We start from the raw sequence: 16,459 nt of genomic DNA on the forward strand, positions 1-16,459 counted from the left end.
CTCACAAAGACAGGCAAGCCAAAAGATGAAAGGAAAAAAACAACAACAAAGGAAAACCTTTTCCCAGTGGAGGGCAAGGAATCAGGAAACAAACCACATCTCTCAGTGGTGGGAGCTCGAATCTGCTCCAATCTCCCCTGAGGGAAAGCACTTATATCCTTACATAAGTGCTGTCACGTGCTCATGATTGCACAAAGTATTGTAGTTGGTAAACCCACAAGCAAACCTGACACAGCTGTTTCCCCCACAGTCCACTCCTGTAGGGTTCCTCACCTCACAATCTAGGCAACGGGTATCTTCCACCATGGTCCCTGTGTGAGGAGTGAGGTACATTACATAAACAGAAACAGTAAAACTACAGCAACAGAATTACATGAACACAAGCTATGGGCGAAACAAGAGAGTTATCAGCAGCACCAAGAGAGGCAAATCTTTCCCCTCCGTCAGATTACAGGCCAGAGTTTTGTCCACAGACAGCACAGTAGCTGGTACCAGAGGCCACCCTGGTGGGCATACAAAACCTTATTGGCCTGTACCCCAGGATCTATTGGTTCTATGTGTAATAAAATGGGAGACCTCATTATTGGCCATAAAAAAATTACAAAAGGTGCCCTTCATAATGCTGTGTCCCTGAGCACTCAAGGGATAATACACTATTATCTTAGGCGGCCAGGTGCTGGTTGCCCAGGAAGTTAACTGGAGGTCCACTTCTAGCCCCTTACCCTATGGTGCCAACAAGGCCACCCATCATAAGTGAGGGCCTGTACAGTCCAGTGCCATGTCCATTGAAGCTGTTGGCTGTTAAGGAAGGCTGTTGGAGCAGGCAGGAGCATGTTGCCCTGCCATCCAAAGCCTGGCTTGAGTATAGCGTCCTTGGTACGTATCTGCAACTGGATGGGAGCAGCTGCCCAATGCAGTAGGGCTTCTGCTGGAATTGGGCCCTCCCCACCCACCCCCATCATGGTTTCTCATTCAAAATCCAGAGTACTGTCCATGAGTGGCATGTCCATCCAGTAAGGGAGCTGGTGCCCCCCTCCTGTCGCAGTCCCTGCTTTAAGAGTCCATTATACAGCTCAAGGATATCAGCGACCTGTGGGTGGTAGGGAACATGGTACTTCCAGTCCATCCCTATGTCTCACAACTGCAGCAACCAGGCTGCCAGGGGTTCAATGGGTTTCTGCCTAAATTGCGCCCCCAACTCCATCAGCTCTGCCTGGGTGCAAGGACAGACCACAGAGTGCTCCACTACCTGTAGAGGGGCTGTGCCTGCCCCTGAGGGGCTCTTGGCAGCCGAGTTTTTACCTTCTGAGTGACCACTGGCTGGGCTCTGAGTCTGCAGATGGCAGCTTCAGCCCAAGCCTCCTCATCCTCAGAAGAGGAGGAATTGGAAACACCTGCTCTCGCCGACTCAGAGCCACTCTGCCAGCATGGATGCTGCTCCTTTTTCATGACTGTTTAGGCTTCTGCAGCTGCTGGCTCTTGGGTGGAAGCTGAGATTCCAGCTCTTGAACCTGCAGTTGTGTTTCCACCAACTGTCAGTATCAGCATTCCACTTCCAGGGAAAACTGGAGCTCACGAACCTATAACTTCTTCTCCAGAGACTGCTGCAGTTCCAGGCGCTGTGGGTGTTCAGCCTGCATCTCACACTGCAGCTTTTGAGAGCAGCCAGCCTCCTTCTTCAATGCTTGCTCCAGTTCAAGCCATCGCTGATTCTCAGCCTGAAGCTTGACCTGTAGTAGTTTTCAGACCTGCAGCTCTTTCTCCAGTGACCATTCCATCTCATGCCATTGTTGCTGCTTGATCTGAAGCTCACCCTGGAGTTTTTTTTACCTCAGGCAACTTCTTGCACAGAGCTCTTGGTTTCCTTTTGCAGGGCTATAAAAAACATCCAGCCCAGAGCCCCCAACAGGAGAGCCTGGGAAACCATACACTGGAGAGCAATGACCACGCCTCTACCTTCACCCTTCAGCCCTGGTATGGGTGTTGGCAGCTCCATACCAATCTGATATGAATCTGGCCAGCTGCACCAGATGTAAGGCTGGTAGTTGTGGCCATTCAGGTTCATGCTGAATTCAGGTAGATGATAAAGGAACTGTGGAGCCAGAAAACAGTGAGCCATACCAATTCATTGAAGGCTCACTTGCAAAGACAAGCAAGCCAAAAGAAGAAAGGAAAAAAACAGCAACAAAGGAAAACCTGCTTTTCACAGTGGAGGACAAGGGACCAGGAAACAAACTATACCTCGCCATGGCAGGAGCTCAGTCTGCTCTAATCTCCCCTGAGGGGAAGCACTTATATCCTTACAATAGTGCTGTCATGTGCTCATGCACTAATTGCACAAAGGGCTTGCAGCTGGTAAATCATCGAGCAAGCCTAACAGCTGTTTTCTCCACACCAAGGAAAGAGCATTCCAGGCAGAAGGTACCATCAGATTAAAGGCCCTCCTTTGGGAGTGAGCCTGGTAGGGTTGAAGAACAGCAGGTGGACAAGAGTGGATAGAATAGAGGAAGAAAGGAGATCTGCTGTAGGAAAAGAGGTTGGGAGTGGACTGCATGGAGGGATTGAGCAGAGCTAGAGCTTGGTATGCAGCTGCTAGGCTGTAACTTCCCTCTGAATGAAATGGGAGCAAATGGTCAATGAGGAGAAGCTATTTCTAATCCATTTACTAATAAATAAACAGGCAGATAGAGGCTAAGTAACCACACAAAATTATATAATCGGTAAATGAATAGTTGGGATTCTTATCCTACAGATTTATCATTTTTATGGGGATAAAGGGATGATGCAACCAGGGGCAGGGAATGTAAACATTGAGGAAATGTGGCCTGTAGATCCTCCTTTGTAAAATGAAGTAATTGAATAGTGTAAAGCCAGTATACAAGGCCAGGGCCACCATCAGAGCAGCCTGACTCATTCAGGTTCTCATTGGATTCGGACAGTCGGTAAAGAAACAATGGAGCCAAGAACTGGTGGGCTGAAGAATCCACCGGGTATAAACAAATGTCGGAGACTTTCAGAGGTATAGATGTAACTTTATTGGCCAGTTTCACCTGCGCAGGGGCAAATTCCCTGGTATCCGGAGACACTGTACTCAGTAGGAGCTGCAAATGGGAATCGCGCCTGGCGCTTACAGCTAGTTCCTTATATATATCCTAAGTAAGCAAGCATAATACAGAAGCAAAAACAGCGGTTACCTATTCGCTAAGGGAGTTGCACATAGCATAGCAACAGGGGCTGGGTCTAGCTCATTGGCAAACTTCAAACATAAACTTCTGATAAGGGTCTCTAACCAATGGAATGCAAACATTTGTCTTCCTTTGTTCTTAGCCTTACAGGGTCCCTATCCTTACCTCCCTGTCTCTGCGTCTACACTCTGGTAATCCCAGCACACTTTCCTGAATCTAACAATTTGATCTTTTCTTGATCCTTACATGGGCCATCATCTTTAATCCTATCTTGTACCCAGCGGGCAAGTACAACACACACTGGGCTCCAAAACCCACTCACATTCAGTGCTCACAAAGCTACTGATTTATCCGAGTTTCCTAGAATCAAAGGTTTCTAGTTCACCAGACTTATTCACCTATGTTCCCCATCTCCTTCCTTCTCCCTGCACAAACCCTGCACAAACTGGCCTCTGACTCAACACTCCGCCATCTTGGCTGCTTCTCCTGGCCTCTTCCACGTGGCTTTTCTCTGCTCTCCTCTCTGCTCTCTCCTCTCTAATGCTAATATCAGGAACCAAGAGAACAAGCTTCCGTTCTGCCCCCACTTTATAGTATAGATTCATAACCTTTAATTCAATATACAAAATAGGGAAGCATGATGGGATTGCACCACCCCACATCAAAAAGGGTGGGAAAGGCTTAGTCCTAAAACCAAGCCCCAGGCTACAAGGAACCGGCCTGCCCACAGCCCGCCCCCAACACACATTAACATCACCTGGGCAATGGCTTCCACGTGGGCAGCGCCATCTTTAACAAAGTGAGCATAATATATTTTATCTGCCCAACAAATAGATGATCTTGAAGATCTAGACACAATGTTTTATTGTTTACTGGCCTCCAGCAAACAGATGGACTAACAGTCATGGAAGATATGATGAGATGGCCATTGCTCTGGTTTGGCCAATTGACCCTGATCTTGTGTTTCCACAAAACCTTATGTATAGCTTTGCCATAGCTCTTTTCATATCGTATTGAAAATACATGCTTAAAAACCTGTCTTTCCTTCACGGAGTAAAGCTCTCCATTCTTGCATCTGACACTTGCCTTATTAATCACGGGATTCTCTGCACTCAGCCGTGGACTTTGCTAAGAGGAGGCTATCAATAAGTACATATGTATTCTATTTTTTGTTTTTAATCAGAACAAAGAGGCTTTATTCCAGGGAAGTGGTAATCCTGAGTTAGTACAGAGAATAGCAGCGGTAGAATGTCACTACTGGTTCAGGCTGGAAGGGTAAGAGGAGAGGGTGTGATAACTGTCTGGGGGTTGGGATCACCAGACAGGAGCTGGAATCAAGGTGAAACCTAGGAGAAGAAACAGCCTCTGCCTCAAACTGTTTTCTGACCTGAAACTTAATGTGCTGCTTTGTAGAGGCCCTGAGTAGGGACATAGGACAGATATAGAGTTCAGTGCCCTGAGGCAAAAGCCACAGTGGCATCACTGACAAAAGTACCAAATGCAGTAACCTGCTGAACACAGCACAACAGGGATAGAATCAGCAGTTCTAATTAATCAGTAGGTGGGGACATTTGAGCTGCTTCCCTTGCCCCTTTAATCTGTGCTAAAGAAGTTCCCCTTCCTGGCTTCCTCATTCTCTTGCCTGCTTCTATGTGTGTATCAGTAAATACCCGTAGGACTGGGGGTCAGGCTGTCTCATGAATCCTGTGAGGGGATTGTGAGGCGGTCTCCCCTCGGTCCCTCAGTGCATGCCACGTGGTCTCTGAGTAGTCAGTCATTTTCTCTGTGACAAGTGGTTCCCCGTGTGAAGAACAGGAACCAAACGACACAGCCTAATGTAGCCCAGACATCCCCCACTTGGAAGGACCTTTTTCAGAAATCCTCCTTCCCTACTTTCCCTGTTATATCTGGAGTTTAGGAGGAGTGAGAAAGACTGGTTAAAAAGCACAGAATCAGTCACTTTTGGGCAACCCTGGGCAAGTGACCAGCCTCTATGTGCATTAGTTTTTTCCCCTGTAAAATTGGGAAATTAACATCTGTCTCAGAGGAATACTTTAAAGATGAAATGGGAGATTACATTTATCAAGCATCTGGGTTTGTCTGGCATAAAGAACATGTTCAAATTATACTAACCCCATCCCCCCTCCCTTTTAAATGACACAGAACATGTTACAACAGAAAGGTTTTGTATTCAGTTCTTCTCTAGTAGAGAAGAATTTTTATGTGTTAACTGGGAAATCCATCAAAAGGGCAAGGGACCTTTCTAGAAATTTTGTCCCATGGCTCAGAGTTCAATTGTATGCCTTGATGGGTGGGACATGAAATACAGGGTGGGTGCTCATAGACACTTAGTTGTGAGGAAGGTCAAGGTGGAGGACGGGACCATGGGAGTGGCTGACGGCAGAGGGAGGATGATTTGAGGATCCTTCTCCCTTCTTTCTTCAATCTCCTTTTTGAAAATGACAACCCAAATAAGTGTTAAGTGATTTTTTTCTTCCTGTCTATTTCTTTTCTTTTTCCAAGCTTTTTATAAGTGAATCTTACTTGTATCATAAGAAAAAAATTAAATGTCAAGTTTTCGCACACTGAAAAAGAAGGCTCTGTTGGGGAGGCCTTAAAACGGGTGGTGACAGGTAAGACGAAATCAGATGGACTCCAGTAGGGACTGAGCTGCAGCTGCAGGGGCCAGGGATGGCCGTTTCAGTCCAATCTCACCAGCCAGTTCTGCAGCCTCACCTCTGCTGTTGTGCCAGAGAGGGCCTTTGCAATAGTTAGGATCGTGGTGTGGTTCCTGCAGAGAAAGCCTGCAAGTTTTCAAGACTTAGGCTGTGTACACACTCCCTTTTTTTGGGTTGACATGTAATAGTTCAAATTGTAGTTTCTACTTCCCCTCTGTTTGCTGTGTATGTTTTTCATGGTATTTGGCTTTTGTGACAGAGATGGCTAGTGCTCACCAATATTCACGTTTCTCTCCATCATAGGGACAACAGCGAGACTACTTTCCCAGCCTGACTTGCCACTGGTCAAGGCCAGTGACTGAGTCTGGCTAACAGAAAGGGAGACAGTGATATACACTGATTAGAAGCCTGGCCTCTGAAACCTCTCACACAGCCCTCCAGCTGTTCAACACCAGCTGGCTGGAGGCTGAAGATCCAGTGGCCAATTTTGAAGCCTTGAATGATGGTAGAGCCACTAGAGGGAGGGAGCCTGGGTCCCTGAATGATTGCATAAAGCAAATCCCTCCACCTTCTCCATCAATCACAATGAACCAAAATGTGAGCAAGAAACCCCTTTGCCATGCCCAGCATCAAGATTCTGCTATTGTTTGTTATAGCAGTTAGGATACTCTTTACTAATATACCTATAAAGGCTACATACTGAGGGAGAAATATCTTACTCTGAGTAGTATCCCTGGCAACATGACGCCAGATGGACACTTCCGAGGATTAGCTGGAGCTGAAGTTCAACATCTCTCAAGGGGCCACAAGAAGCAAAAAAGATCATTTCATGTAAACTCTGAGAACAGATTTCTCTGAAATACATCTCCTGCCTTATGTTCCCTCTTCCGTGAATAACTACCTCTGCTTTTTATTATCAACTGCAGGTTGTTAATGACGACAGAGAGAAATGAACTGGGTGGAGAGAGTGAAAGGTGTTATGAAGTAGAAAGGGGTTTTCACAATATGAATATTTGAAACAGCTTGCTTCTGTAAGTTTGCCTTGACATATTAGGATGCCCTTTCCTGTGATACTGATACCACACCATACATGAATTCTTTCATTCATTAAACAACTGCTTTGAATATATACAGCATTCATCTATATCATTTTTTATTATAATTTTTTTATTTTTATTTCTTTTTTTTTAATTAATTTTAATGGGGTGACATTGATAAATCAGGGTACATATGTTCAGAGAGAACATCTCCACGTTATTTTGACAGTTGATTATGCTGCATTCCCATCACCCAAAGTCCAATTGTCTTTCGTCACCTTCTAACTGGTTTTCTTTGTGCCCCTCCCCCAACCCCCTCCCTCTCCTCCCTCCAGCCAGTAACCCCCACACTCTTGTCCATGTCTCTGAGTCTCATTTTTATGTCCCACCTATGTATGGAATCATATAGTTCTTAGTTTTCTCTGATTTACTTATTTCACTCAGTATAATGTTATCAAGGTCCATCCATGTTGTTGTAAATGATACGATGTCATCATTTCTTATGGCTGAGTAGTATTCCATAGTATATATGTACCAAAGTTTTTTAATCCACTCGTCCACTGACAGACACTTGGGCTGTTTACAGATCTTTGCTGTTGTGAATAATGCTGCCATAAACATGGGGTGCATTTCTTCTTTTAAAACAGTGCTATGGTGCCTGACCTGTGGTGGCGCAGTGGTTAAAGCGTCAACCTGGAAACTCTGAGGTTGCTGGTTCAAAACCCTGGGCTTGCATAGTCAAGGCACATATGGGAGTTGATACTTCCTGCTCCTCCCCCCTTCTCTCTCTCTCCCCTCTCTATAATGAATAAATAAAATGTTTAAAAAAAAAAAACCCAAAAAACAATGCTATGGTGTTCTTGGGGTATATTCCTAAAAGTGGGATGGCTGGGTCAAAAGGCAGTTTGAGGCCCTGGCCGGTTGGCTCAGTGGTAGAGTGTCGGCCTGGCGTGGAGAAGTCCCGGGTTCGATTCCCAGCCAGGGCACACAGGAGAAGCGCCCATCTGCTTCTCCACCCCTCCCCCTCTCCTTCCTTTCTGTTTCTCTCTTCCCCTCCTGCAGCGAGGCTCCATTGGAGCAAAGATGGCCCGGGCGCTGGGAATGGCTCCTTGGCCTCTGCCTCAGGCGCTAGAGTGGCTCTGGTCGCGACAGAGCAACCCCTCCAGAGGGGCAGAGCATCGCCCCTGGTGGGCAGAGCGTTGCCCCTGGTGGGCGTGCCGGGTGGATCCCGGTCGGGCGCATGCGGGAGTCTGTCTGACTGTCTCTCCCCGTTTCCAGCTTCAGAAGAATACAAAAAAAACCCCCAACAAACAAACAAACAAACAAACAAACAAAATGCAGTTTGATTTTTAACTTTTTGAGGAATCTCCATACTGTTTTCCACAGTGGCTGCACCAGGCTGCATTCCCACCAGCAGTGCAGGAGGGTTCCTTTTTTTCCACATTCTTTTTTTTTTAATTAATTAATTAATTTTTTTATTTTATATATTTATTTTAGAGAGGAGAGGGAGAGACAGAGAGAGAGAGAGGAGAAACAGAGAGAGAGAAAGGGGGGAGGAGATGGAAGCATCAACTCCCATATGTGCCTTGACCAGACAAGCCCAGGGTTTCGAACCGGCGACCTCAGCATTTCCAGGTCGACGCTTTAACCACTGCACCACCACATGTCAGGACTATCCACACTCTTTTCAGCACTTATTCTGTGTTGTTTTGTTGATGAGCGCCATTCTGACTGGTGTGAGGTGATATCTCATTGGTTTTAATTTGCATTTCTCTAATGATTAGTGATGTTGAGCATTTTTTCATCTGCCTATTGGCCATCTGTATGTCCTCTTTGGAGAAGGGTCCATTCTTTCTTTCGCCCATTTTTTGATTGGATTGTTTGTCTTCCTGGTATTGAGTTTTACATGTTCTTTATAAATTTTGGTTATGCCTGACCAGGCGGTGGCACAGTGGATAGAGCGTCAGACTGGGATGTGGAAGACCCAGGTTCAAGACCCCAAGGTCGCCAGCTTGAGCATGGGCTCATCTGGTTTGAGCAAAAACTCACCAGCTTGGACCCAAGGTCGCTGGCTCAAGCAAGGGGTTGCTCGGTCCGCTGAAGGCCCATGGTCAAGGCACATATGAGAAAGCAATCAATGAACAACTAAGGTGTCGCAATGTGCAGTGAGAAACTAATAATTGATGCTTCTCATCTCTCTGTCCCTGTCTATCCCTCACTCTGACTCTCTCTCTGTCTCTGTAAAAAAAAAAAAAAAAAAATTGGTTATTAACCCCTTATCAGATGTATTGTCAAATATGGTCTCCCATTGTGTAGTTTATCTTTTTATTCTGTTGTTATTGTCTTTAGCTGTGCAAAAGCTAATTAGTTTGATATAGTCCCATTTGTTTATCCTGTCTTTTATTTCACTTGCCTGTGGATTTAAATCGGCAAATATATTGCTGCAAGAGATGTCAGAGAGCTTACTGCCTATGTTTTCTTCTAAGATGCTTATGGTTTTACAGCTTATATTTAAGTCTTTTATCCATTTTGAGTTTATTTTTGTGAATGGTGTAAGTTGGTGGTCTAGTTTCATTTTTTTTGCAGGTAGCTGTCCAATTTTCCCAATACCATTTGTTGAAGAGGCTGTCTTTACTCCATTGTATGATCTTCCTCCTTTGTCAAATATCAGTTGTCCAGGCCCTGGCCGGTTGGCTCAGTGGTAGAGCGTCTGCCTAGCGTGCAGGAGTCCCGGGTTCGATTCCCGGCCAGGGCACACAGGAGAAGTGCCCATCTGCTTCTCCACCCCTCCCCCTCTCCTTCCTGTCTGTCTCTCTCTTCCCCTCCCGCAGTCAAGGCTCCATTGGAACAAAGTTGGCCCAGGCTCTGAGAATGGCTCTGTGGCCTCTGCCTCAGGCGCTAGAATGGCTCTGATTGCGGCAGAGCGACACCCCAAGATGGGCAGAGCATCGCCCCCTGGTGGGCGTACCGGGTGGATCCCGGCCGGGCGCATGCAGGAGTCTGTCTGACTGCCTCCCTGTTTCCAGCTTTGGAAAAATACACACACACACACACAAAAAAAAAAAAAAAAAAAAAAAAAAAAAAAAATATATATATATATATATATATATATATATATATATATATATATATATATATCAGTTGTCCATAAAAGTGTGGGTTTATTTCTGGGTTCTCTGATCTATTCCATTGATCTATATGCCTGTTCTTATGCCAGTACCAAGCTGTTTTGAGTACAATGGCCCTGTAATATAACTTGATATCCGGAAGTATGATACCTCCTGCTTTATTCTTCCTTTTCAAGATTGCTGTGGCTATTCGTGTTCTCTTTTGGTTCCATATAAATTTTTGGAATATGTATTCTATATCTTTGAAGTAAGTCATTGGTATTTTAATTGGTATTACATTGAATTTATAAATGGCTTTGGGTAATATAGACATTTTAATGATGTTTATTCTTCCTAACCATGAGCACGGTATATGCTTCCACTTGTTTGTATCTTCCCTGATTTCTTTTATCAATGTTTTATAATTTTCTGAGTACAAGTCTTTAATCTCCCCGGTTAAATTTATTCCTAGGTATTTTATATTTTTGGTTGCAATGGTGAAGGGGATTGCTTCCTTAATTTCTCTTTCTGACAGTTCATTGTTAGTGTATAAAAATGCTTCTGATTTCTGAGTATTAATTTTATATCCTGCCATCTTGCTGAATTCATTTATCAGGTCCAGCAGTTTTGTGACTGAGACTTTAGGGTTTTTTATATACAATATCATACCATCTGCAAATAATGATAGTTTTACTTCTTTTCCAATTTGGATGCCTTTTATTTCTTTTTCTTGTCTGATTGCTGTGGCTAATTATGATTTTTTTTTTTTTTAAGAGAAAGAGGAAGGGAGAGGGAGAGAGAGGCAGAAACATCGATCTGTTTCTGTAGGTACCCTGACCAGGGATCAAACTGGCAACCTTTGCATATCAGGATGATGCTCTAACCAACCCAGTTATTTGGCCAGGGCTGGATACAACTCTGAATGGCGGAACAACTGTGGTTCTTTTACTTAAGAAGCTGTAGTCTACCCCAAGAAAATTGGTGATTTGGCTCCTCTGATTATGCCAATTGTATTTAAAAACATAGGTCAGGAACGCCCTGAAATGGAACTAACAATACATGGGCATAAATTTAAAGGACTTTTAGATACTGGAGCTGATGTATCTGTTATTGCTAAGCTACACTGGCCTCCTTCCTGGCCCACTCATGCAGCAGCCACAGAATTACAAGGTATAGGGCAGAGTAAATCCCCTCAACAAAGTTCTAATTTTCTACATTGGGAAGATTAAGAAGGTCATTCTGGATTTTTTTAAGCCTTATGTTCCCTGGATGGCCAGTTAATTTGTGGGGTAGAGATGTTTTGAAAAATATGGGAGCGTTGCTTGTCAGTCCTAATGGTTTAGTCAGTACTCAGATGCTTGATCGGGGATTTTTGCCCATTAAGGGACTAAGGAAAAGACAGCGAGGAATTCTCACCACCATAGAAGTGACACCCAATACCAGAAGGTGTGGATTAGGATATCAAAATTTAGCATAGGGGCCTTGGTAGCTCCTGCTACCTCAATAATGCATTGTGCAGACCCAATTATTTGGAAATCAGATAATCCTGTATGGGTAGACCAATGGCCCCTTTCTCAGGAGAAACTTAGGGCAGCTGCTCAATTGGTACAAGAGCAGCTACAGCTTGGGCACATTGAGCCATCTAATAGCCCATGGAATACACTTCCATATTTTGATCTTATCACCTCCTGGATTATCAAGGAGCATAGGCGACCCTTACAGCTTATAGGTTTTGAGCCTCAAAATTATTGTTGTTTCTTTTTTCAAAGGATCAACAACAATGGCTCTGGGAAACTTCCACTAAATGGCAAATCGCTTTTGCAAATCAATTGACAACTTTATACTGAAACAGTCAACTTAAAATCAGCTCAAAGACTAGAATTATATGCCATTATCATGGCTTTTCAGCATTTGCCATATTCCTCCTTTAATCTATATACAGACAGTGAATATTTACTTATGGTGTTTCCACTATAAAAACTGCTGTCTTAGGGACAACTGCGGATGAACTATTTCATCAATTCCTCCTTCTTCAAAGACTTGTATGTCAACATAGAGCTCCATGTTTTATAGGACATACTCGAGCTCACTCCATGCTTCCTAGAGCTTTAGCACAAGGGAATGCCCTTGTTGATCAAGCTACCCAAAAGAAAATTATTTGGAGCACCATGACAGATTGAGCAATTCAGTCTCAAACTATTCACCACCAGAACACTGCAGCCCTGTGTAAACAGTTTCAACTTTCTCAGGAAGCAGCACAGCAGATTGGTAAATCCTGTCCAAGGGGTCCTATACTACAATCTCTCCCTTCATTTGGAGTTAACCCTCAAGGACTCCTACCAGGACAACTTTGGCAAATGGATGTTACTCATATACCTTCATTTGGCAAACAGTCCTATGTCCACGTTATAGTGGATACCTATTCTGGATTTATAGTAACCTCTGTCAGAACAGGAGAGGCTGCTAAGCATGTTATAGCTCATTGTCTATATGCATTGTTCTATTACTGGATTTCCTAAGCTGGTTAAACTGATAATGCTCCTGCATATGTAGCAAAAACATTTACTGTATTTTGTCAAGCCTTTCGAATTATGGGTATTTCTTACAATCTTTAAAGTCAAGGTATTATTAAAGTGTACCCAGCAAATATTTTAAGGTCAATTTAAATTTAAAAGGGGGGAGTCATATCCTGAAACTCCTATGGGTCTACCATATCATGCTTTTTACTTAAAAATTTTTAAATTTCTTTTGAATGTTGATGAACAGGAGATGCCAAATCTTCTCCTGCAAACGTCTACCTTCTTTTATTTGATCCAGTTAATAACACTGTTTTGTCTTTTTCCAAATAGCTCCAGATATATGGAAAAGGTTTATATAGGTGGATGGGGATCCTCAAACCCCTCAGCAAGATCTTCTGAGCATGGTTTTTAAGGTACCAAGAGGCAGAAAAAGCCCAATAGAGATCAGGTGAACTACCAGCTTTTAGGATATGCCCTTTAAGGCTCCAACGCCCCAAAGAGGTCTCATAGGATTCCATTTGGGCCCTGCTTCAATAGTGAATAGGAAGGTCATTGAACTAAAGCCTGCCAGGCTTACATGCCTTTGCTGTGAGGAAAAAGGGACACTGGAAGGTAGGCTTCCCCCTCGCTCCTCTAAGGGAGGGTTCAGTCTCTTCCAGCCCTGCTCCAGCCACCTATGACCTAACCTTGCCCAGAATGCTGGGGTCTGACACTGAAGGCTGAAGGTGCCCAGGGCCATCAGCCCCATCTATGACACTGTGGATGAGCCTAGGGTATTTCTTCCAAGAAGCAGGTAAACTGATCTCATTTGTACAAGGGCCACTTATCTATGTCTTACCTGAATAGTCAGGTTTTTTATTCTTCCCTAGAAGATCTCTGTTGTGGGTGTTGATAGTCCTATTTTCTGCTGCTTTGTTTAATATATAGTGTTTCCTTTATTCCTCCTACCTCAATGCCCCACTCATATTTCAGGCTGGGACCTACTTCTAATTTAGAGTTCTCTTTTCCACTTTTGCCAACTTCTATTATGAATTTACCTTTGCCACCCAGCTTAGTGTATCCCAAGGTTCTCTTTACCACACCACAGTCGCAGAGCTCCAGGGAAAAGCAACCTGGTCTCATCTCTCCAGGCAGAGGAGAACAGAAGCTCCATCTCCACACATGCTGCAGATGGCTTTTTCAGTCTACCTGAATCATTACCAGCTAAAAGCAGCAGTCATTGGGACTTGGACGTGAGCTGCAAAGTATAGAATTGTGACAATTCCAGTGACATGCCGACTTTTCCTGGATGTGGACTTTTCCTGGACTCCTGCTCCTTGTGATAGCTCCTAATGGACTGAACTGGGGTTGGGTTGCATTTGCAGGGATTTGGCATGGTGTTGGGGCCAACTTGGACTTGGTGAACATGTCAAGGACACTACTCTTTTATGGATTCTTGCTGTATTGGCCAAGAGTTTGCTTAAAGGCTTTTAATCAGTGTAAAAAAAAAATAGAAGACTGGATAAAGGTGATGTGGCACATATACACTATGGTATACTACTCAGCCATAAGAAATGATGACATTGGATCATTTACAACATAATGGTGGGATCTTGATAACATTATACGAGTGAAATAAGTAAATCAGAAAATAACAAGAACTGCATGATTCCATACATTGGTGGGACATAAAAACGAGACTAAGAGACATGGACAAGAGTGTGGTGGTTATGGAGGGAGGGGGGGAGGGAAGGAGGGTGAGGGGGAAGGGGAGGGGGAGGGGCACAAAGAAAACTAGATAGAAGGTGACAGAGGACACTCTGACTTTGGGTGATGGGTATGCAACATAATTGAATGACAAGATAACCTGGACATGTTTTCTTTGAATATATGTACCCTGATTTATTGATGTCACCCCATTAAAGTTAATAAAAATTTATTTATATAAAAAAATGAAGCTGTAGTCTAATAGAGGAGAAATATATTACACAACCAATCAGATAATCATGCAAGTGAAATATGTGATATAAAGAAAAAGCCCAGTGTGCTAACCCTGTTGGAACATGTAATGGTTGGTCAAATAAGTTTGTAAATATGATCTACTGTATATGTTTGCTTGCTTATAGTTTGCATTGGGTGTGGGGGACAGGCTGTAAGCAGACAGGGTCATTATAGCCTAAGGCTTAGTTTCAAAACTAAGCTTTTCCCCACAGATAAGTGACTTTGTATCAGAGACTTCCTTGTTTGTATATTGGATTAAAGGTTTTGATTTCTATACTATAAAATGGAGCAGAGGAGCCCACATGAAGGAGAGCAGAGAAAGGCCACGTGGAGGAGAGGAGAAGCAGCCAAGATGGCAGAGTGCTAAAAGAGAAGAGAGTTTGTGCAGAGAGAAGGAGATGGGGAACAGAGGTGAATAAGGCTGGTAGGTACAAACCTTTGATTCTAGGAAAGTCGGATGAGTCAATGGCTTTGGGAACCCTGAATGGAAAGGGAAGTGTTTTCCCACTGTGTGTATTTCTTGCCCACTGGGTGCAAGCTAGGATTAAAGGTAATGGCCCACCAGTTCTTAGCTCCGTTGTTTCATTACTGTCTGTCCGAATCAAATTCAAACCTGTGTGGGCCAGGCGGCTGTGACGGTGGCTGTGGCTACTGGCCAAACAGTGGTGTTGGGGAGAGATAACTAAACTCACTGAGGGAAACTTTCCCTGAGAAAAATGACATTGACTTTGAGACCTGCAAGATAAACAGTTGTCCAGGGGGAAAATATTCAAGGTACAGAAAATTAATTCTAATGTAGGAGGACTATTATTAATAATAATAACCAGCACTTTCATAATACTTGTCATGTGTCAAACCGTGATCTAAGTATTTTACATATAGTTGTACATTTAATCCTCCAGCAACCCTATAAGGTAAATACTATTTTAATTTTTAAAATTTTTATTTATTTATTTTAGTTGGGGGAGGGGGGAGCAGGAAGCATCAACTCCCATATGTGCCTTGACCAGGTAAGCCTGGGGTTTCGAACTAGCAACCTCAGAGTTCCAAGTCGATGCTTTATCCACTGCACCACCAGAGGTCAGGCTACTATTTTAATTTTAAAAGTGAAAAAAGCCCTGAGGCAAAGAAATGTTAATAAGTTGCTAATAAGTGGCAAAGGAAGAATTTAAACTCCAGTGGTCTGGCCTCTCAATGGTCTACGGGGACTTGGTACCTTCTGGGAAGGAACAGAGAAGGCCTGCACAGCTGAGGCTGGTGGGCAATGGAGACGGTGGCTTAGGTGAAGCAGGGAAGATAGAGATTTGGGACTCCTTTTAGGGACAGGGTTATAGGAGGCTATAGCATACACTAAGAGGTCAATAAAATCTTCCAAAATTCCATAAGCCTTCTTGGTCTTTGCTTTCTCCACATGAACATGGTGACCCATGAACTCTGGAAGTATGACTACTGGGTGATAGAGGTTAGCAGCTCTCAAAGCCTCTCAGCCATTAGTTCTTCCCTAAGTAACTTAGCAATTCCCCTCTGGCTGATCTGCCTGGGGGGCCACCTGGGTGTCCTGCCAATGGGCTCAAGTTTTCTGCTGCCCTGAGAAGCGAGTTTTGCTGATGCTGCCTATGACCCCTCGAGCCATCCTGGTACATTTCCCAGAGGAGCCCAGAGTAAGCGACTATATTTAATTCTGTCAGCACAGAGATGAAAGTGTGAGGCTGGGAGAAGCCAGGGCATTTGCTTCACTACCTATCGCAGGGGGCTCCTCCTTGGAGGCTGTATTTCCTCCATGGTTCCAACTCTCACCAGATAGGTCTGCCAAATTTCTGTTTCTGCTGAGCAGTCCTTTGACCCGGTCTCCCAATCTATAGGATGTGATCTGTGTAGGACGCGATGATGTGATCTGCAACATCATCCTGTTGTTTCACAAATAAGATTAAAGAATGTCCATGAAAATATATA

The 16,459-nt window shown here is 44.0% G+C and overlaps 1 non-coding gene across 1 annotated transcript; it reads left to right on the forward strand.

The window, feature by feature from the left end:
• Positions 1 to 9,579: 9,579 nt before the first annotated feature.
• TRNAA-AGC (transfer RNA alanine (anticodon AGC)) lies at positions 9,580 to 9,655 on the forward strand. The gene has a single exon. It is a non-coding gene; the product is annotated as a tRNA-Ala (tRNA).
• Positions 9,656 to 16,459: the final 6,804 nt, after the last annotated feature.

The sequence above is a fragment of the Saccopteryx bilineata genome, chromosome 3 (assembly GCF_036850765.1).
Source record: "Saccopteryx bilineata isolate mSacBil1 chromosome 3, mSacBil1_pri_phased_curated, whole genome shotgun sequence".
NCBI classification, from domain to species: Eukaryota; Metazoa; Chordata; class Mammalia; order Chiroptera; family Emballonuridae; genus Saccopteryx; species Saccopteryx bilineata.